General features: G+C 43.2%; 1 non-coding gene across 1 annotated transcript; it reads right to left on the bottom strand.

Annotated features, from left to right (window-relative positions):
* Window positions 1-21,484: 21,484 nt before the first annotated feature.
* On the bottom strand, window positions 21,485-21,591 carry LOC141635090 (small nucleolar RNA R71). Its single transcript, XR_012539796.1, has one exon. It is a non-coding gene; the product is annotated as a small nucleolar RNA R71 (small nucleolar RNA).
* Window positions 21,592-22,813: the final 1,222 nt, after the last annotated feature.

Here is a 22,813-nt window from a genome sequence, read left to right as displayed (position 1 = left end):
CCGACCAACCTAGACCAACTCAAGAAACACTACCCTTCAACCGTAGCAAACAAGGACCTCACCCTAAGTTTTACAACTAGCAACCACCTTAACCCTTTCAAGTCAGGTTCCTCAACGTGTTCTGATTTGAAATTGCATGTTTTATCGAGTCTAAGTTACGGCACTTTGACCGTTTCGAATGTCCTTTGATCTCTCAAAGGCAACATACATTTGCACTAAAAAAAACAAAAAAAACCCCTGAACTACGAGCACGGTTTGATTTCACCTCTTCAGGTGGATATGTAGGCAGTCCCACTTATACATGAGGGATACAACCACAAAACCCAATCAAATTTACAAAACATTTCAAACTACGATCTTGGTTTGATTTCACCTCTTCAGGTGGATACGTAGGCAGTCCTTTCTTACACAAGAAGGATAAAACCATCCGCATAATAAAAAAAAACGTCCCCATAATAAAATAAAAAAACATCCCCATAATAAAAAAAAACATCACCCATATCATCCACATCAAAAAAAGAGGGAAAGAACATTCCCTTTCCCAGAAAATACAAAAAAGAAGCCTTTCTCCCTTCCTACAAAAAACCCACCTTCCCGAGTGCAAATGTTTAGGAAGATTCAAACCGAATTGCCTTTACAAAATGGATGGAAGAAACAAGCATTCACAGTTTGACACGAGCAATCCTCTTATTTAATTAATAATGGGAGGGATTATAATTTCAACAACAAATAAAGCTCGACGAGTATACAACTTGTCAAAGCTAAGGTGTCGACTAAGATACCTCGCATAATAAAACTAGCACAAAACGCACAATACATAGCTAGTACAACATAATAAAAAACTCACAACAATAATACAACATAATAATAAAGTGGGTAATGGAGGTCTTCATTCTTCTATTCTACCCTTGCCTTTTCCCTCAGGGTTACATCTTCCCCTTGTTCTTCATGTTGGCCCGCCTAGCACGAACTTCCTGCTCAGAAAAGATCCTTAACGGATCTACAACGGTGACGACCTCCGGTCTATTGCAAGACCCCATGTTCGGCCCAAAACGAGCCAATGCACGGCCTACTACATATTTGGGACCCGAGCTTCTCCTCTTTGGTGGCCTCATCCCATCCGGGTTAACTCCATCAACATAATCCTCAAAGATGGCACGGTTGACCTTGCCAGCCTCTCGATACTTCAAGTCGACGACCTCGTCCTTACGGTATTTGGACCTCTCTTCCAAGGATGAAGCTCTTGACCACCTGACATAAGCGGGAGTTACCCATGTCGTGGCAACGGGGTTTGGCACCACCCAAAGCGGCCGAGCGGCCCACCATCTTTCGAAGACCTCCACAAGCTCGAAGTTTCAAAAAACATTCTCTTGGAAAAGAGTATCTTGAGCGGGCAGCTTCTGTTGACGCCCCATTTGCCACATGAGCCTTTCGGGATAAATGAAGGAAGCAACCTTTAAAACCACCACCATCAAAGAACGAGGACTAGCACCCGAAGTGTGCAACCCCGTGAAGGACCTCAAGTGCCACCATGGCACCACCCAACGGATATGAGGACCACCCTCCTCGGCCAATCTTGTGGCCCAATAGGCCTCGGTGGAAGCAAAATTATCCGATTACAACTTCTTCCTCATAGTAAGGTGACGGAAGGAATAAGAAGAAGAATCAACCGCAGGCTCTACATACCTTAGCCTCTCCAATAGCCACACTTGGAGGATCCTTGGCTATCCAAACGAGGAAGCTTCTCCACGAGAGCCCCTCTTGTCCAAGGCTTGGATAATCTCGCAGAGCACCAACCATGATGGATCCCTACCATGCTCCATTTGCTCAACCACATGCACAAGGTTCATGCTACCATAGCATTTTGGCCCCTCCTTCTTTAAAACATCAACAAAGAGGTATACATGGACAAGGCAAAAGGCAAAAGCCCTTCTCCAAGCCACCTTCGAAACATTGGCATCCAATCGGTTTGAGAAAATATTGATAAGAGCCAACATATCCACACCATGAGGAGCAAGGAGGAAGTTGACTTGGCTTGTTGCCAAGCCCAACACGGAACGGAATTTCTCCTTATAACACAACCGAGTCGGAGGAAGCACCGGATCACAACCCGACCACCTACCAATGGCTCCACCTTATTCGGTAAGAGGACAAATTTCACCTTTCGGGAAAACAAAAACGTGATGTTTCGAATCCCAAAATCGAGAACATGCTTCGAGAAATGAGGATTGCACCTTGACTTGACGGAGCACCAACAATTGACCAAGTCCCATGCAAATGAGTTGATACTTTTTGGCATGCGACAAATCCCAGCACCATTGTCGCAACACATTCTCAAAGGCATCCATGAAATATTTTTGTGGAAGAAGAAGAGATTTTGTAGAGATCTTTTTCGTGTTTCGAATGATGAAACAATGAAGCGCAAACATAACTATTTATACAAAACAATCAGCGCATTTTTCAGAAAAAGGAGAGTTGCTTCCTATCGCCAAGTAGCTCGCGCCTCTTTGGGTCTGTTCTCAGGATTCCCACCTTGAATTGTCCCTTTCAAGTTGTGTTTTCTCCTGACACCTCAAACCTCCCGCCGGAATGATCGCGCCTCTTCGGGATGGTCCAGGACATTTTTTATCTTCTCACACTCATATTTCCTTGTTTTCGCGTTTTACGAAATCCGACACGGTTTCCATGACGCAGCTTTAAACATACAGATTTTTCTTTCTTTTTTTAAAAGGGGGAAGGGCTAGTCGCCCCGATCCGTGACGGATCGTTTCCATGTCAATCGAAATTCCAAAATTTTTTCGTTTTTTCGCACTTTTTCCAGCAAAAATAAAATCGAAAATTGATAACACGACATCAGTTTCCACAAAATCCAAGCACTCACAAATCCGAGTCTTGATCTCACAAAAATCAAAAATCAAATAAACTCAAAGAAAATCTATTCTAAAATTCACCCCTGGCAGTTTGAGTTTGAATTTTTTTGGGTCACAAATCAATTACAACAATTTTGATGCAATTTAATTCAAGACACGAGTTAATTGCTCAATTTTCAAATCAATCCTTTTGAGAAATCCAAACGTGATGAATTGTCGCGGAATTTTCAAGATATCATTTCGAATTTCGAATTTCAATTTTAACTTTGATCCACCGTGACTAATTTTGCTTTGAAATACTTTCTACGTGTTTGAGTTTATGCATATGTGCTACATGTTGCCAGTTTTCTACACTAACGATGCAGGAACTAGTGCGAAGCAAAAGAAGAATTGACAGCCGACAACGCTCCTCTGAAACACAACACAAAAAAGCCAAAATAAAAAAAATGAACCACAATCCAAAAACACATATATACAAAACGCCTCACGCAAAATGTAAATATATACAAACAAGAGTCCAAGACATGGACAAGCTACTACAACTACTCAGCACCCCCCGTCGGACCAGTCTCGATCTCATGAGGAGTCGCAGGCAAGGCAGACACCACCATCTGCTCAGACTCCCTTTCCGGAGAACTCTCTAGTGTCTCGTGCTCTATCACGACGCGAAGCTCTTCCGCCGCAGCCAACTGAGCCCTGAGAGAGGCAATCTCCGCATCTCGGCTCCGCAACGCATCCTCACGACGCCTCAACTCCTGGTCTCGACTGGTGATTCCCAACCCCTGGGCCTCGATCATCGACCTAGCTGTGTCCAGCTCAACACGGACCCGAGCAAGCTCCGCCGGATCCGCAGTACCCTGCAAAACATAATACGGATCATTAAGATCTAAAAATGTGAAATGCAACACAAAATATGAAAAAACAACATACAAAAAGCACCTGAGTAAGTCGAGCCTCCCTTGCAGCCGGGTCACCAGCAAGTGCCCTCGACCGGTAAGCCATTTGCCACAAAGCCTGATGAGTAGCGGTCGTCACCTACAACCAAGAAGGTCCTTCAATACAATGCAAGGCAAAACATAAATGAGGAAGAATTTTCGGATCAAGAACTCACCCTCAGAACACTCAACCTCCACTCCAAGCCAACGTCGGTCACCTCAGCGACCGCAGGCTTTGGCAGGCGCAGCTGTAGCACCTCACCACCCGGATCCTGAAAGGTGGTCTCCGCCGGGAAAACTGGGGGCTGAGTCCTCATCAACGCATCGACCCCCTGCAATTTGGATCCACAGCAAAGGTAATAAACCCTTCCATCAAAGGAGGCAATAAAAACAAAGAACAAAAGAAAACATACCTTGATCGGGTACCAGGCAAGTCTCAACAACCGAAAAGTGTCGTAGTCGACATCCGCAGCAACAACTCCTCACCTCCCTGACCATGAAGGTGCTCCTCAACCTCGCCAGGGGTCGACTCCTGGAACAAAAGCCTAGGTGGATCGACCGGTACCACGAAAGTCTCAGTAAAGCACTGACAAGCTAAACGCTCGCCCAGGTACCAAACCGAATCGATCGCCGTCTCAAGGTATAAACGCTGGGAACTGCGAGGCCGCAAACACTCCCTGACAATAACCGGCACGTCTGTGTAGTGCTTCCAAGGCCACCCGACGAACTGCACTCAAGGCAAAGCTAATCAACCAACTGGGGGCTTTCTAAGCTACCTAGTCATCCTATCTCTATCTATTTCTACAAAGAATAAAGTAAGGAACAGCTACTTACGTCAGCAACTCGAAGGGCGTTCACACGACGCCTACAGTCCTCGTAAGTCGACTTAATCGACTTCTTCCGAGCCACCGTCCAAGCTCTCACGGCAGGGTAAGTCGAAGGGATGCCACCAGTGGTCCCCGGACGCAGAGGTATGAAGTAAGCATACAACCAAGCCTGTAACCAAACACAACAAACACAAATCAGCCAATCTTCCAAAAATTGCCAAAGTCAAAATCAAAATCAAAACTACAAAAGATGCTCGTACCTCCAAGATAAGGCCAGGACCAACCAAAGCAGGGAGACTACCATCTCCCACTGCCTCCGGACGCACTGCTGCGTGCATGTACCGAGTAAAACTCGCCAAGACAGGCGTAACCCAGTCAAACTGACCTAAAGTGTCAAGGTCAGCAAGCAGAGGAAGTACCTTGATCGACAAGCGCTCACCCTTGTCACCAAAGTACGTGGCACCCAAGAAGTACCACAACCACAACCATGCCTACTGCGCGTCAGCTCTAGCCTCAGCTTCCGGACTCGCCAACGGCGCCGGAGCGTAGCCCACCGCTCTCCCTCTGAAGTGTCTCTCACATACGAGCTCGCGATCAGGTACGGGGTAACGTCAGATGGCTCGGGCAAAAAGGTGCTGATTAGATGAGTTACCGCAGGAGAAGACACCCTCTCCGGTGTCTCTTTGAACTCAACAGGCGTCTCGCCACAGGAGAGGCCGGATATCATGGCAAAATCCTCTAAGGTCACACCGACCTCCCCAAACTCTATGTGGAACGACGACGTCGTATCCCAGTACCGATCTAACATGGCACAAATCAGACACAGGTTCGACCTAATCGAAGACCTGTGAATGTCCCGCCAAGCAGCCACTATAATACCCGTCCTTTTAGGGACCCGTTGACTGACGTTGACCGACCTTAGGGGCATGTTGTAACCTTTGGGAGTTCGTACAAGAGATGTCTGGTGTGAGGATAGGCTTTGAGTGAGTGGTACTCGATCTAGTAGAGGCTACTCGATCGAGTAGCTTGAGTACTCGATCGAGTAGGGGTCACTCGATCGAGTAAGTTGGTTACTCGATCAAGTAACGTCGTTTCAGCGAGGGTTTATAATCAGGTTTTGATAGAATCGCAAATCATTTCCGCCTCCTCCCTTCAGACCTAGATGTCATCTTTCCTCATTTCCTTCACAATAATTCCTCCCATGGGAGCCTTTGAGGATGCTTGTGCCTTGGGGATAGGTTGCTTGAGTCGGGTAGCGGTCTTGACACCGATATGCTGGGCGTAGGTATGTCATCATCGTCATCTTTGTCGTTGTTGTTTCTTATAGGGTTGTGGTAATAGTAATAGGAGTTTGTACTGTTTGTATAGGGGTTTTGCTTGCTTGGTTGATGTCAAGTGATTGAACAAGGAATCGCTGCGGTTGGCTAAAGGTAGGTTCGCCTACTCAGTTTCTGTTGGTTGTCTAGTGTGTCAGTTGTTGTGTTGATTGTAGTGTCGGTATGATTGGATTGATTGTGTTAATGGTTGGTGTTGTGTTATCTCGATTGGCGTGTTTGTGATCATTGTATAACTGTCTGTGATATTCGGGGCACGTCCCTGGCTGAGTGGAGTCACTTGCGGGAGTGGCTTCATGCTCTAGTTTCGCCCTCCGTGGAACCCGCCATGGGAGGGGATGTGCACATTAATGGGACAGGGTTATCGCTCGGTATGATGAGCGGGGATTTCGTCGGTACGGCTGCGGTCCCCCACTGGCAGGGCTGGTCCAGTGGACAGTCGGTGACGGTGATTGGCTGGAGTGGTTGTGGCTTGCGTGTGTGATTGGTTGTGTTCGTAGTTGGTTGGTCGTTTATGTTGTGTCTTGCCTCAGTTACTGACCTTGTGTGGTTGTTTCATGTTTGCTTCTGTTGTGTCTGCCGTGATTTCTTATGGTGAGCAGTCGGTCTTTCAGGTGATGTCTTGGAAGTTGGTTGGAGTCTTGGCAGGGATGGGTCATTCACAAGTTACGTCAAAAGATAGTTCACCTAAGGATGTCGAGTTGTATCTTTGTATCAGTAGTTTTGGTTTAATCACTTGTAATAATTTATAAATGTTCTTTTATCGACTTTTGATAATTACTTTCCTCGGGCAACCGAGATGGTAATGCCTTTATATGCTATGGAAGGTCTTGTTAAGGCTCCTTGGTATATGGGGGTGTTACAAAGTGGTATCAGAGCGACGATTTTGGAACCTGTAACAAATGAGCCTAATAAATGTAGTGAGTCTAATAAAATGAACCTGGTGTATGTATCTTGGGAGCCCCTGCTGATGCTAGATTTTGGGTGAGTAGGCGCCCTCATTTCAAAATCATGGCCCCATTATGCTTAAGCCAGACACTAGTCAAGGCATATTAAGTCGGGAACTATATGCCTAGTGTGTATAATAGTGATGTAGAGATGTTTGTAGCGGAGTCTTTGTGGATGTCAGGTGTGTATGGTTATGAATAGAACTGTAAAAGCTTATAGTTGAGTAGTAACGGAAGTGGTGATTTGTTTGCAATATGGGAAAGTGTGTATAGTGTGGCGTTGACAATGCTTGTTCCGAATAGTTGATATTAATGATTGATATAAAAGCTTATGAGCCTTGTATGCGGTAATAATAGTGATGATTAGTGAGTTGTACAGTTGTTATGATGGTCATCAGGATAGTAGTAGAGTATATGTAGTAGATGAATGGTTGAATGCTTCCGCATGTAGTGTAGTTCAGTTGAGTAATCAAACTAGTGTGTGGTAATTGTTAAATGTATGGTTAAAACAATACAATTAGAAGTTACGTTTCTGAAATCATGATTGTATGCTTATGAGTAAAGGAAAAATGTTAAGGGTGTGCATGAGAAAGTTGAAAATTTGGTCACTTGATTGCGTAATTATGGTTAAAGAATGAAAATGAAAAGTTGAATGAGGTAATGTAATTGTGAGATGATACGTTGTATTTGTGTAGTAATAATAAGATGTGAATGAGTATGTTAATCTGTGCCGATATCCGAATTTGTTTTTGGAATCGACACGCGTTGCTGTTTTGCAGGGATCTTTAATTAATCTTGTATTTCCGACCGTGTATCTAGCCTTACTTGACCGAGTACGAGTGCCTACTAGACCGAGTAGACCTCATTCGATCTAGTTTGGAAGCTATTACGTCGAGAAAGTTGAAACTTACAACGAAAACTCGACCGAGTAGCTTCAACTCGATCGAGTGGAGGCCACTCGATCGAGTAACAGACTTACTCGATCGCATAAGCTGCTACAGTGCTGCAAAAACACGGGTTAATAAACCCTTTTCCTAATTCTTTCTTCCCATTCTTTCTCTATTTCTCAAACCCTAATCTCCCATCTCTCTCTAAACTCCTTGATTCTTGTTGATTGTGGTGCTTAAACTTGGTTATTTTCTTGCTTGAATTCGTTCTTTTAACTTGCTAATCGATCAAGGTATGAATGTTCACTCTATTTTGAGGTTTTAATCACTTAGAACTATATAGGATGCTGGAAATTGTGGGAAAATCGGTTTATATGTGTTAAATCTTGCCTCTAACTGCTGCAATATGATATAGATGCTTTCCTTTGATGATTATTGTTGTTAGGTATGCAAAAATCGACTCAAATTAGGGGTTTAGGTGACTCCAATTTTCTAGGGTTTGGTAATTTGGATTGATTTTTTATTGTCTTTTATGTGTAAAAAGGATGAAAATTGGGTAATCTATGTCATATATATCATGTTTAGGATTGATTTTGTGCTTTTCACTCAAAAATTTGTCTTAAAACTCCGTCTTAAAAGTGCCCCAAACTGAAATTCGTCTCATGTTGTTGTGAAATTGGTTTGTATGTGAAGATGTTTTGAAGGTTTGAGTTCTAAAGGTAGTAGTAATAAGGTTAATTCATGCCAAATATGTAAAAACATTTACAGCTGTAGAGACCGTCTGGTAACTGAAATTGGGAATTTTACTTGTAATTTGGAATTGTTGGTGATAGTGTGTATCTAGTTGATTCTTTTTATGAACAAAGATAAATGCTTTGTATGTTTTTCGTGTATATGTGGTGGGTATTTAAATTGTATGCTGAAACAGATGCCGAGACCGACAGTAGGAACCCGACAGAGCATGAGGGGTAGGGCTTGTGAGCCCGAAGTGGGGAAGGGGAGTGAACCGGTAGTCCCGACTGTGCCGGAATACCCGTCTGTAGTCTTCGTGGATTTCACACAGAGGAAAAGGTTTTTTGCTTAGCAAGGTCGTAAGATGAGACCAACCCGCTGTATCGACACGACCCTTTTGGATGACCTGGGCATTAAGACCGATGTCAGGCACATCTTTGAGACCTTGGGGATGATTGGGCTTTATCACCTTCGGAAGCACTCGTACGCCTTTCTGACCCTTGAGTTCATGAGCTCGTTTAAATACGAGCCGGTGGAACAAACTGTGGAGTTCCGCCTCATGAACACGAGCTTTATCTTGACCATGGACCTGTTTCCTTCTCACCTTGGCTTGGCCAAGCCTGACAAGGGAGCACTCCGTGACATACTGATTGAGTGTGGGGTGAGTAGTCTTATGCCTTGTATCACCGGGAAACCAGCTCCTACTTCAAGTAACATGTTGATTAATGATGTTCAACATGTCACTTTGAAGATCTTTTTTCGTGCCTTGACGTGTCTTCTTTACGAGAGGAAGGATGTGAGTAAGTTGAACTCACATGAGTTGATGCTTTTGATGGCGTACCTTAACCATGAGCGGTCTCAGAGAGTGGTTTTTAATGCCCCTGACATGGTGTGTGCCAGTCTAGCTTTGATGGCCTCGTCTGACACTAGATTCCTGAGTTGTGGTGCCATTGCCACAGGTTTAGCAGAGAGGTTGACATCCTTCGTGGGTTCCTTGGCCTATACTCCCTTGACCACCACAGTACCCACCTTAGACCGTCAGTACTTTCTCGACCAGAAATGGTTGAGAACTTTGGCGAATGGGAGTTTAGAATGGAGGGTGTGGGGTATGAGTTGGATGCGGATACTATCCCCAGAGCATCTTCGAGTGATAGAGCCTTTATCCGCGGTAGTGGTGTCTGCCGACTCTGATGGGGATGAGGAGGAGGAGGGGCGTCCTGCGAGGCAGACGTACCTCTTTGACCTGGACATCCTACAGGTTATGCCCGAGCCGAGGAAGGGGGAGAACGAGGCAGCTGTGGAGGACCGACCTAGGTTGGGGAGGGGACCACGCAGACTGAGGGAGAGAGTGGCTGAGACTCAGCCAGAGCAGCCAGCGCCACCACAGTATCAGTTCCCTGGTTACCCTCCCTTGTACAGCCCAGAGATGCGTGAGAGCTACTTGGCCGAGAGAGTGTCCTCTACCTTGACGATCCGGAACTTGCATGAGATGGCGTATGTTCAGGGTATTGGGACCTCAGAACCTCATCCGGTTTGGTGGAGGGGAGCCGGGGACAGCAGCGGGGTTTTCCTCTCTTATGAGGTGGACATGTCTACTTGGGGAGAGCCTCAGGCGTACCCCTACGATGGTTTGACCCCTTAGTACGTGAGAACATATGCTGGAGCCGGTGGTGATGCGGGTCTTGGTGCGTCAGGAGCAGGCACTTCAGGTGGCGGTGGGGAGGAGGATGCAGTGATGGAAGAGCAGCAGCAGCAGGAGTGATGATAATACATTTCGTTCTTTTTATATTCGTAGTTTATGATGGATATTATTTTGTTTTGGTTGATACTTTTTCGAAATTGGGTTGTATCGGTGGCCATAAGGCCGTACTTGTACATTTCTGGATTTGTTTCACAGGATTTGTGGGTCGGGTTAGCATCCCGACTCGTATTTAGGTGATTATATATCTTGTGTTTGGAGTTATGGGCAGTTTTTGAGTTGTGGCAACTCGATCAAGTGCCCCTCACTCTATCGAGTAGCTGCATGTGTGTCTTTTGGAGGGTATTCTGATCTCGGGCTACTCGATCCAGTAGCTATGGGACTCGATCGAGTAGGTCCAGCTCGATCGAGTGCCTGACCAACTCGATCGAGTGTCACTGTTACAGGCACATTTCTAGGTTTAATTTGTTCGAATCCTTATGTTTTTTGTTATCTTTGTATTATTCATGGTCGTTGGTGTTTAGTGACATGCTTTGGCTCCACCGTTGGTCCTATTTCAGCTTGTGGTTGAGTCATGAGTAATGTTTTATGTAATATAGGTGTGTCGAAACAATAAGACATATTGTTCCGGGAACTCGGCATGCAAGCGATGTTGTTTAAGTTCATGTTTGTATATATGTATATATATTTATGCTTTGCGAGTAATGGTTAAGTAACATTAAGAGAGTGTTGTTTCTGTCATGTGTCGGTTATGGATTTTGAGCACTTCACGCAGTTTTAGCGGTATTTGTTTTAACTTAAAATCTTCATGCGGGTACCATCTGTTGTGGTTTAATCGAATACTATAATTACGATATCCTCATTGAGTTCAGAAAGGTAGTTGAAACAGTAATTTTTGAATTTACTATTAGTTGTAACAATATGTCCGCGCTATGTTATGTGATATCGGTGGTTTATGTCGTATGATTGGGCCGTAAGTAATGTCAAAGAGTAGGTCTTGTGAATTTAAATCAATGTTGTTTGATGGTTTATGAGTAATGTCATCTGTGTCGTTTGAGGAGTAGGGAAGTTGTTGGATGGTGAACTTCGGGGACGAAGTTCCTTTTTAGAGAGGAAGAGTAATGTCGCAAAAGAAAAACGAGATACTTGGTGGTGTTTTAAAGTATTTTATTGTATTTTAAAGTATGTGAACAATTGTTCGAATAGTTTCATATGTGTGTTTTATAGTTTCATATGTATGTTTGGTAACTTCTTGGTGGTTGTAATGCATTTGAGTAGGGGATTTATAACAATTTTCGAATGAAATAGCGTGTTGTACACTCAATTCTCGGTAATTATTTGTTATTGGCTTGAGAATGAAATAGCATTGGCAATTGGAGAGTCGTCTTTAGTAATATTGTTGTGTGGTTAAGGTGATAGGGTGAGATGACCTGTGTATTATTGTTGCGATAGTTGAGTTGGTCGTGTTGGTGCATGTTATGTGTTCAGTAACTCAAGTAGTGGTTCGTTGAGGCTAGAGTATGTGGTGTGTGTTAGGCAATTGACGATGATGATGTTTGATGGACATACGTAGTGGGGATAATATTTCTAAATAGTTTTGTTGATGTGTGTCGAGTAAATGGTGTTGTCAACCTTGGTTTCTTGTCGCGTGGTTCGGGAGGAGGATGTGTCGAACTTCGGGGACGAAGTTCTTTTTAAGGGGGGAAGACTGTAATACCCGTCCTTTTAGGAACCCGTTGACCGACCTTAGGGGCATGTTGTAGCCTTTGGGAATTCGTACAAGAGATGTCTGGTGTCAGGATAGCCTTTTAGTGAGTGGTACTCGATCTAGTCGAGGCAACTCGATCGAGTAGCTTGAGTACCCGATCGAGTAGGGGTCACTCGATCGAGTAAGTTGGTTACTCGATCGAGTAATGTCTTTTCAGCGAGGGTTTATAATCATCTTTTGAGAGAATCGCAAATCATTTTCGCCTCCTCCCTTCAGTCCTCGATGTCGTCTTTCCTCATTTCCTTCAAAATAATTGCTCCCATGGGAGCCTTTGAGGATGCTTGTGCCTTGAGGATAGGTTGCTTGAGTCGGGTAGCGGTCTTGACACCGATATGTTGGGCGTAGGTATGTCATCGTCGTCATCTTTGTCGTTCTTGTTTCTTGTAGGGTTGTGGTAATAGTAATAGGTGTTTGTACTGTTTTTATAGGGGTTTTGCTTGCTTGGTTGATGTCATGTGATTGAACAAGGAATCGTTGTGGTTGGCTATAGGTAGGTTCGCCTACTCAGTTTCTGTTGGTTGTCTAGTGTGTCAGTTATTGTGTTGATTGTAGTGTCGGTATGATTTGATTGATTGTGTTGTTGGTTGGTGTTGTGTTATCTCGATTGGCATGTTTGTGATCATTGTATAACTGTCTGTGATATTCGGGGCGCATCCCTGGCTGAATGGAGTCACTTGAGGGAGTGGCTTCACGCCCTTGTTTCGCCCTCCGTGGAACCCGCCACAGGAAGGGATGTGCACATCAATGGGACAGGGTTATCACTCGGTGTGATGAGCAGGGATTTGGTGGGTACGGCTGCGGTCCCCCACTGGTAGGGCTGGTCCAGTGGACAGTCGGTGACGGTGATTGGTTGGAGTGGTTGTGGCTTGCGTGTGTGCTTGGTTGTGTTCGTCGTAGGTTGGTCGTTGATGTTGTGTCTTTCCTGAGTTACTTACCTTGTGTGGTTGTTTCTTGTTTGCTTCTGTTGTGTCTGCCGTGATCCCTTATGTTGAGCAGTCGGTATTTCAGGTGATGTCTTGGAAGTTGGCTGGAGTCTTAGCAGGGATGGGTTTTTCACAAGTTACGTGAAAAGATAGTTCACCTAAGGATGTCAAGTTGTATCTTTGTATCAGTAGTGTTGGTTTAATCACTTGTAATAATTTATAAATGTTTTTATCGACTTTTGATAATTACTTTCCTCGGGCAACTGAGATGGTAATGCCTTTATATGCTAGGGAAGGTTTTATTAAGGCTCCTTGGTATATGGGGGTGTTACAGCCACCAACGGCCCAAAAGCCGACCTCTCTATCAATGCCCTTGTACCGGCTCGGAGAACGTCGTAGAAGCCCAGGCAGGTAGTGAAACCTGAGAAAGTCCTCATGGTGCCGATCTCCTGAAATCAAAAATAAACAACGTCAGAACATCTATTCAGGTCTGACACTTCAAAAGCGACGAAAGTTCAATCAAGTGACACGACTTACCAGGCCCTCATGTGCGCGGTAGGAGATGTGCCTGTCCAGTCGAAGCAACAACTGGCTACCATCGAAACCCTCAACCCAAGCAAGTGCCGCCCGCAGGTTCAGCCTCCGCAGAGCTGTAACCCGTCTGGCCTCCCAACCCGCGATGTGAATGTCGTCCTCGACCGTCTCCGCCCTCCTTCTCTTCTGACCATGAGACTCAACGTGACGGATATGAGGCATCTCAACGACCCTAACGACGTTCTGTAACGTTCGTCTAGTCGGTCGAGAAGCCCTCCTCCTCCTGGTAACCCTCCTCCCAGAGGTACCAGCCTCAGACCCTGTCTCAGCTCTCTCAACACCAGCAACCCCAACAACGGACCCCTCACGGACCTCAGCGGCTCTCTCAGCCCTAACAGCCTCCTCGGAGGGCCCCTCCTCCTCAGAAGCGTCCTCCACTGTAACGTCAGGCGCACTGGCGGGAGTACTGACCGGCCGTGTCCCAAACAAGTCCTCTAAAGCCGCAGCAAGGGACCCAGTAGGTCCCGAACACTCTCCTGCAAACAAAGAACATCAGCCGAAATTTCGGCATTACGACGGCGTAAAATGTACAAATCCAAAAAAAAACCTGCAAAGCAGAACGAGGGAAATCCCGCCCAAACACAACCAAACAAAACAATTTACAAAAAACGCACAAAAAACGACTCGCCCTTCTTTTCAAGCAAAAGACGAGTCAAAACAACAACCACAACAAAAATGGCACCTGAGGACCCATATAAGGTCCGCCAACAACAACCCAAAATACGATTCTAACGCAATGGGGCATTTTCTACAACTCAAAAAGGCAAATTTCTACGCCAATTTGAGCGCAAACCGGTCAAAATTTCAAAATACGACCACAATGAGGCAACGTGATTTTACCACGTCTCAAAGCGACCTAAACTACCAATAAGGTCCATTTCAAGGCAAACTGACTCCATTTAAGCCCAAACAGATGCTTATTTTGTCAGACATAAGACCGTCACAAAAGGCAAAAGTTCTAATTTATCCTACAATACCCAACAAACGTCCAAAATGGCAAACACGACCTTCCCCGACTACAATGCAACCTAGTGGGGCACACTATTCAAGCAAATAAACTTGGCATTGTGAATTAAGACGGTTTCTCCACCTCACTCACGTTTTTCGAGCATAGGGGACGTAAATGGGGACAAAAATGCAAACTAAAAGCACCCCTATACTCCTAAACAGGTTTCTAACCTAGTGCAATCATCAATTTAACTCGAAATAGGCTCAATATAAAACGCCCAAATCGATTTTAAGGGTATCAAATTTCGCCCTAATTCAATCAATCAAAAAGACCACCAAATTCAAATGGATTCAAGAGGAAATATATACCTTGAGATGACATGTTGATGATGGCACGAACTCAAGCAAGCAAGAAGACCAACAATGGCGATTTGTTTGGGTTTTGTCGAGAGTATGAAGAAGACGAAGTGAGAATGACGAGCAAGACATTCTCCCGTCTTTTACAGAAAATAGGGAATCCCTCTTACCTCGCCAAGTAGCTCGCGCCTCAATGGGGTGCTCCCTGCTTCATTCAGCGAAACTTTGGGCTTTGGCCCAATTTTCCATAACAAACCTTAATTCAAACGACGACAATTAAAACCGTCATTTCATAAATAATAGTGAAAATTAAAAATTCACTATTTCTTCAAAATTCAGACAACGGCAATTAAAACCGTCATTTCAAAAATAATAGTAAAAATTCAAAATTAACTATTTCTTAAAAATTCAGACAACGGCAATTAAAACCGTCATTTCAAAAATAATAGTGAAAATTCAAAATTCACTATTCCTTCAAATGTCAACGGCGGCAACATAAACCGTCACATCAAAAACATAATAGTGAAATTCAAATTCACTATTTCTTCAAATGTCAACGGCGGCAACATAAACTGTCACTTCAAAAACAAATAGTGAAATTAAAAATTCACTATTCCTTCATATATCAACAGCGGCAACATAAACCGTCACTTTAAAAACAATAATAGTGAAATTCAAAATTCACTATTTCCACGGCGGCATCAAGCGTTCGCAATTTCAAAACAAGCCCATCCAACGCGGCTATTCTCACTATCGATCAACCGACCCCACCATGGCTGGCGAGCCTTACAATTCATCGCGGCTTGCGAGCCCTCCTCATATACGCACCATGGCTGGCGAGCCTTACAATGCACCGCGGCTAGCGAGCCCTCCTCATATACGCACCATGGCTGGCGAGCCTCACAACGCACCGCGGCTGGCGAGCCCTCCTCATATACGCACCATGGCTGGCGAGCCTTACAACGCACCGCGGATGGCGAGCCCTCCTCATATACGCACCACGGCTGGCGAGCCCTCCTCATGTACGCACCATGGCTGGCGAGCCTTACAACGCACCGCGGCTGGCAAGCCCTCCTGATGTATGCACCATGGTTGGCGAGCCTTACAACGCACCGCAGTTGTCGAGCCCTCCTCATATACGCACCACGGCTGGCGAGCCCTCCTTATGTATGTGTCATGGGTGGCGAGCCTTACAACGCACCGTGGCTGTCGAGCCCTCCTCATATACGCACCATGGCTGGCGAGCCCTCCTCATGTACGCACCATGCCTAGCGAGCCTTACTACGCATCACGGCTGGCGAACCCTCCTGATGTACGCACCATGGCTGGCGAGCCTTACAACGCACCGCGGCTGGCGAGCCCTCCTTACATACGCACCATGGTTGGCGAGCGTTACAACGCACCACGGCTGGCGAGCCCTCTTTATGTACGCCTCATGGCTGGCGAGCCTTACAACGCACCGCGGCGGGCGAGCCCCTTTATATCCGCAACACAGCTGGTGCGCCTTTGTCCGCAAACAAGATAAAACCTAAGGACGTATCCCGAAGATGCCTCGAGTACGACTCCTTATCCAGCTGGCGAGCCTTTGTCCGTAAACACGTGAGGACCTATCCGAAGATACCTCAGGTATGACTCCTTCTTATGGCTAGCGAGCCTTTGTACGTAGTCTAACGGACTGTAAACGACCCGCATGGACAGTCGACAGACTCTAAAATGTTCCCGACGATAGGTCCTTGGCTCGTACCCTCGAGTCGCCTTGGCGTCATCCTTCCTGATGGCAGGTCCTTGGCCCGAATCCTTTCGAGCCGCCTTGACGTCGCTTGGGTCTCCAGGGTGTAATCTTCGATTGACCTGGGGACTCTACTTTGACTTTCGCCCTGTTCAAGCCTCAGTCAAAGAAGGCTCTCTGTAGATACCCAGTATCTGCTAAGACTCCAACAAACACTCGATGATTATCGGACTACAACATGCTTTGGAATCGCAGCGTTTGATCTACAGTCCGTGTACAACTTTACGTCGGAAAACTTAAAACGCTTTCGAAAATAAAACATTTCAACACTTTTCAAAAGTACCTGGAGTGTTTAATGCATGACGACGGGGTCACAATGATACCAACTAGAGTCAAAACCGTGACCGGACCAAAAACCGACTCAAAAATTCCAATCCCGACTCCAAAAACGAGTCAAACCAAGTCAAACACAAAAAAAAAACCATTCAAATGCTTCCATGTTAAGATTTCCCAGGATCATGGATGGTTAAGTACCAAACATGTGCATACAAATCCTAGGATAGAACAAATCATAATTGCATTTGTGTGAAAGTGACAAGACACCTCGAAGATGTGCGACGTGGCTCGCGCCTCTTTGAGCAGCCTAGGTGGCCACGTCGCTCAAAACTCACACAACCACTCATTTTCCTATAAATACCCCTTAAATGAAACCATTTGAAAGTTACGCGAGTGTCCGCCCCCTCTTTTCTCCCTTAAAATTCTAGACTCGACTTCCTAAGTCACAATCCGACACGTGTTTACGACCTACCGATCGTAAACACAAGCCTTACACATTGTTTGGTACCATCATCGTGTATTAAATCACTTGACCGACCATCTCGACCACTATACCATCACTAAACATAACAAACACTCTTTTTACTTACTAAAACGGTTTTAAACAGAGTCTTTTCCGACCAAACGAGTTGATACACTTACGTCAGTTTGTCGCCATAAGCCAAGCATGTAAGTATGAGGCTGTAAAAATCCTTTTTTATCATGTCTTTACCTGTTTTATGACTATAACATGCTAAATCATGCATAACATAGTCCAAAACATGGGAAGAATGAGCCAAAACCGGACTTTTTGGTTGAGGCAGAGGCTACTTACGTAGCACATAGGCTCGCGCCTAAAGCACCCCGCCCAGCCTTAAGTCCAATCCGTGTCTGGTCTCTTCTTTCCCCTATTTTCATTTTCATATTTGTAATCGGTTTTTACCATTGCAAGTAATTTCAAACCATTTTCTACAAGTTTTAATCATAAAACATTTTTTACCCTTGGTTCTTAATACCATGACGGTTTAATCCGTGTTTCGGTGATAATATTTGGTTAATTAAATTTAAAAGGTATTTTAAAGCCTTTTATTTCATTTCTTTACATTTTGGAAGGTATTTTAAAACCTTTCATCATTTCTTTACATTTTCAAAATAAATGTATTAGTCACCAACACAAAGTCATCCTTGGTTCTACATACCATGTAGGATTTTAATCCGAGTACGATGATGAGTATCGACTAATTATATTCAAATGAACTTAAAACAATTAGTTCATATTCATTTTCAAAACTATTCATGTAAAGTTTACAAAGTCGAACCCGACATCGAATACCGTCAAAATAAGGACGATTATTCAAGTCTCGTTCTTCAAATCAACACAAATACGGCCTAAACGGTCCTTTCAAACCAAAACGGGTTCAAATAACCATATTTCAACACGTTTTATAAACGTTTTTCAATGGTCAGAGCACGTCATATACCGTTGACTGACCCGCGCCTAAACAGGCCACTTCTTTTCCTATTTTCGAACCAGGAGAGACCCCCTTACATCGTCAATAGGCTCGCGCCTATTCTGGCTGCCTGATGCAGGGTTTGTTCCCCTTCTAGCATTGGTCTAGGACGATCCCGACTCTGGTTAACCCGGATATAGGACAGATCAGACGACTAATTTGCTCATTCAAAAACCGTATTTGCATAATGTCTTACTAAGACAAATGGATCACGTTTTGTGCCATAAACCTAATTTGGTAAATGGGTGTTTAATTTTCGTCTTGCATGCAAATCAACCGTAAATCCAACTCGACGTCTTATACTTGATACTTGGATTAAATCAACCGACTTAGAAAGCTCTCACATGTTAGGTTTAAACTATTGGATGCGTATTTATGCATTTAAACCGTTTTATCAACTTTTGCATTCAACCAACCAAGATCGATCAGTAGAGGCCGCTACCGCGGGCGAGATTGGGTGTCTGATTAAAGGGCTTCCAATACGTACCTTCACCTCTTACTCAGAAACTTTGGATAGTGGACGACCTTATCCAGGGCGTACGAGAGTCATTCTAGAGATAGGATGCTAAAGAGAGACGATTCCTTATCGTTAGTACCTATGTCAAACACTGCTTTGAGCTTCGTTTGACCGAGGTATAAAGTGGATTCGAACGGGTTCCAAGCATCCCACAAATGCTTAGTGGCGACTCCGAACATCTCTAATCGTTTCGAGACCCTTACCGAGATGAAACCGACCGATCTAAACAATCCGGTCGAAAGCATATTTTTACGCTGCCGAGCATGGCTTTCAAAAGACCGTTGTATGTCTACAGATCGGCTGGGCGTGCAGGTGGGCCCACGTTCACAGTATATAATGGTAGTTAGTATGGTATGAGTATATGTATACATGTATAATATATCGTATTACGTATTATTATTATTATCATTACAACGTATTATTATTATTATTATTATTATTATTATTATTATTATTATTATTATTATTATTATTATTATTATTATTATTATTATTATTATTATTATTATTATCATTACCATCTTATTATTATTATTATTATTATTATTATTATTATTATTATTATTATTTATTTTTAATTTTTTTTATGAAAAGATGCGCGCAGCTATCATTAATTGATGCGCGCGGCTATTTTTATTTTTATTTTTATTTTTATTATTTTTATTATTATTATTATTATTATTATTATTATTATTATTATTATTATTATTATTATTTCATTATTCCGTCTCATTCATAACTCATATAAATACAATATAATATTATTATTATATAATTATTAAATACGGAGTATTACAATAACCCTAACTAGAACATTTCTCTCTCTCTAATTTTCCTTCAATAAAAGTTGTAATCTTTCACATTTAATATTTTTAATTCTCCTCTTGGTTAGTTTAGATCTAAAATACCTCATTAGTTTACATTTAATATTGGATTGTAATTGGAAGACAAGAAGAGATTCATCTTTTCTTATTTCAATCCAAGTTTGCTCCTTTAATTAATGTTGGTATAATGTTTCTCCTAGTTTCATCTTACTTTCATTTATTTACATGTTTATTGTTGTTGGATTTTCTTGCTTTCATATTATGTTTTCTCTTGCTATTTTCATGTTGTGTTGTTCATCCTTTGCTCCCATTATTATAGTCATGCTTGAGTAGTGTTCTACAAGGGTGAAGGCGAACCTTGTGTGGATAATAAGGGTAGATTATTGGCTTAAAACTACAAGTAATCTATGGGTAATTTCTCTTTTAATTGTCATGCATACAAAGTGTTTGTGGAATTGCTTGAATCAGAATTTGAGTCCTTCTACTATCTTATTAATTGTTGGGTGAGAGCTTAACTCGTGTTTAGATATTACATGACAATTAGTGGGTTTTGGGTAATTTAAGAGAGGGCTTAATTATGCTTAACCTTGGGTTAGTCTCACATCGAGGAGTGGGGATTTACCTTTGAAGTTGCCTTAATTACTTGTTAATCTATGCCAAGACTCGATCTTCTATCAACGTAAGTGAACTCGGCCACCCTAGTCTCTTTAATTGATATTTTAATCATTTTAGCATCATCTAGTTCATTTACTTGCTCTTAGTTGTAGTCTTATTACCAACTAGTTTATCAATCTTTCAAATCTCTTGCTAGAACTAAACTAGAAATTAACAAGCAATTTGAGAGCCATAACCTCGTCCTTTGGGTTCGACCCTCACATCTACAATCACTCGTTATACTTGCAAGGTTACAAATATAAAGCATATCAAGTTTTTGGCGCCTTTGTCGGGGTTGGCAATATTGATGATTAATTGTTTGCTTCTAGGTTTATTTTACATTTCTTACTTGTTTTACACCCTTGTCCTAGTGCATTTATTGCATTAGGACCATTTGATCTCTTTTTGAGTGCGTGTATAGGTGTAATACCGGGCCTATTTTCCTTCTTGATCGTGAGATTGAGAAGACCTTCTGGGCAAGAAGACATTTAGCACTTTCGGCTCTAAGGAGATCTTCATCCTCACAATACCAACTACAAAATACGTCTACTTCAACAATTGCGTCCTTAACCATTCCACCCTCTTTTTCCACCTTAAAGCCCATTATCATTTCAATAAACCATTCCCCAATCATCTCCCCCCATAAACTCACCCAACCACTCACATGATACCAATAATACCAATTCACCTAGTTCACCAAATACCCCAATTTCACCCACAAACAACCTTGTGAACGATAACATGGCGGACCAACCAATGGGATACTATAATAGGCCGGACCCTAACTGGTCTTGCTCGACAATCAACTATGGAGTAATTGCTCCAAACACTTTTGAGCTTCGACACCATGTCATCTCTTTCATCCAACAAGATACCTTCCATGGGATAAAGAATGAAGATGCTCATGGCCACTTGGTCATGTTTAAGGAGAAGGTGGGCACAATAGAGCATAATGGTGTCACCGAAGACCAAAATCTTCTCGTGTTATTCCCTTTATCCTTGAAAGATAATGCAAGAAAGTGGTTGGATTCTCATGATCCGGGTACTTATACTACATGGGCTAGCCTTTCTAAGGCTTTCATCAACAAGTTTTACCCTCCATCGAAGACCGCAAGGATAAGACATAAGATTCAAACTTTCATGCAAAAGGATCTTGAGACCTTAAGTGAAGCTTGGGAGCACTTTAGAGACCTCATTACTTCTTGTCCACATCATGGTATTCCCAAGTGGATGACCACCAAACCTTCTTTCAAACTCTTGAGCCAAGGTTTAGGGACATGATAGTGGCGGCTTCCGAAGGCAACTTTGATAGCATGAATAGTGCGGAAATTATGGAGAGGACTCAAAACATCTCGGAAATGGAAAATAGCTATGGATCAAGGGAAGGTGAAGGTAGAGGAAGAGGGCCTTCTAGGCTAGAATTGGAGACCAAGCTCAAATTGGATGAGTTGTCAAAGAAATTTGATAGCCATATGGCGGAGAAGAAACATGAAAGTGCCTACCATGACGAGAGACCAAGTCACACCAAGGTCTATTATGTTCAAGGACCGAGATCTCCACCAAGGTTCCATACTCACCCAATGTCCCCTCCAAGAGAATATCTTCCGCAACCTATTTGTGAGAGTTGTGGAGGCATATGTAACACCCCCATTTATTCAGGAGCCTTTAGCAAGACATTCCCAAATAAATAGGACTGTTACCATCTTGGTTTCCCTAGGTAGTGAATAACAAACTACGACAAACCAGAGTACTTTAGATAAAATTTAGCGATTACATGTTTATTACAAATTAACCAAACTAAAACTCAATATAAAATTATATTGCAACTCGCAGAGGAATTAAATAAAGTGATTAATAGACTATATGATCTAGACTTCTAGGTAGACTGGTGGAGTCCTCATGCATCCCCATAAGCTCCCAAGTCAGCTAACTCAAGTACCTGTCAAATCTACTCCCCAGATACGGTTCATCACAGGTGTTCACGAATACACTGTCAACCACGAGGTTGAGTAGGATAATCACCCAACATTAAAATACAACTTAACAGATGCAATCACGTAGAATAAATACTACCACCAATTCTCCATCATATTCACTCTAGTCATCCTGGTCCCTGACCGGGGCTCAACCACACCGTCGTCCCGCCAACTCCTGGCCCGGGGATAAACACAAATGTCATCCCAGTCCGAGACTGATGATATCTCATAACTCATTGTCGTCCCAGTCCGAGACTGAGGATAACCAATAAAATAATATGCCAATACGAATATTCCCATCCAATAATAAACAACCACAATAATCCAACAATAATAATAATTTACGTATCCATTAATCTATTCAATTCCACAAAAGAAAACGAGTTCAGTAGTAAACAATAATATTAATTATATTATTACGTAATTTAATAATTATATTATTATGTAATTTAATAATCCATAATTT

Source organism: Silene latifolia, chromosome Y, assembly GCF_048544455.1.
Source record: "Silene latifolia isolate original U9 population chromosome Y, ASM4854445v1, whole genome shotgun sequence".
NCBI classification, from domain to species: Eukaryota; Viridiplantae; Streptophyta; class Magnoliopsida; order Caryophyllales; family Caryophyllaceae; genus Silene; species Silene latifolia.
Note: the sequence above shows the minus strand (reverse complement) of the source record. Positions and strands in the feature narration are given on the sequence as shown.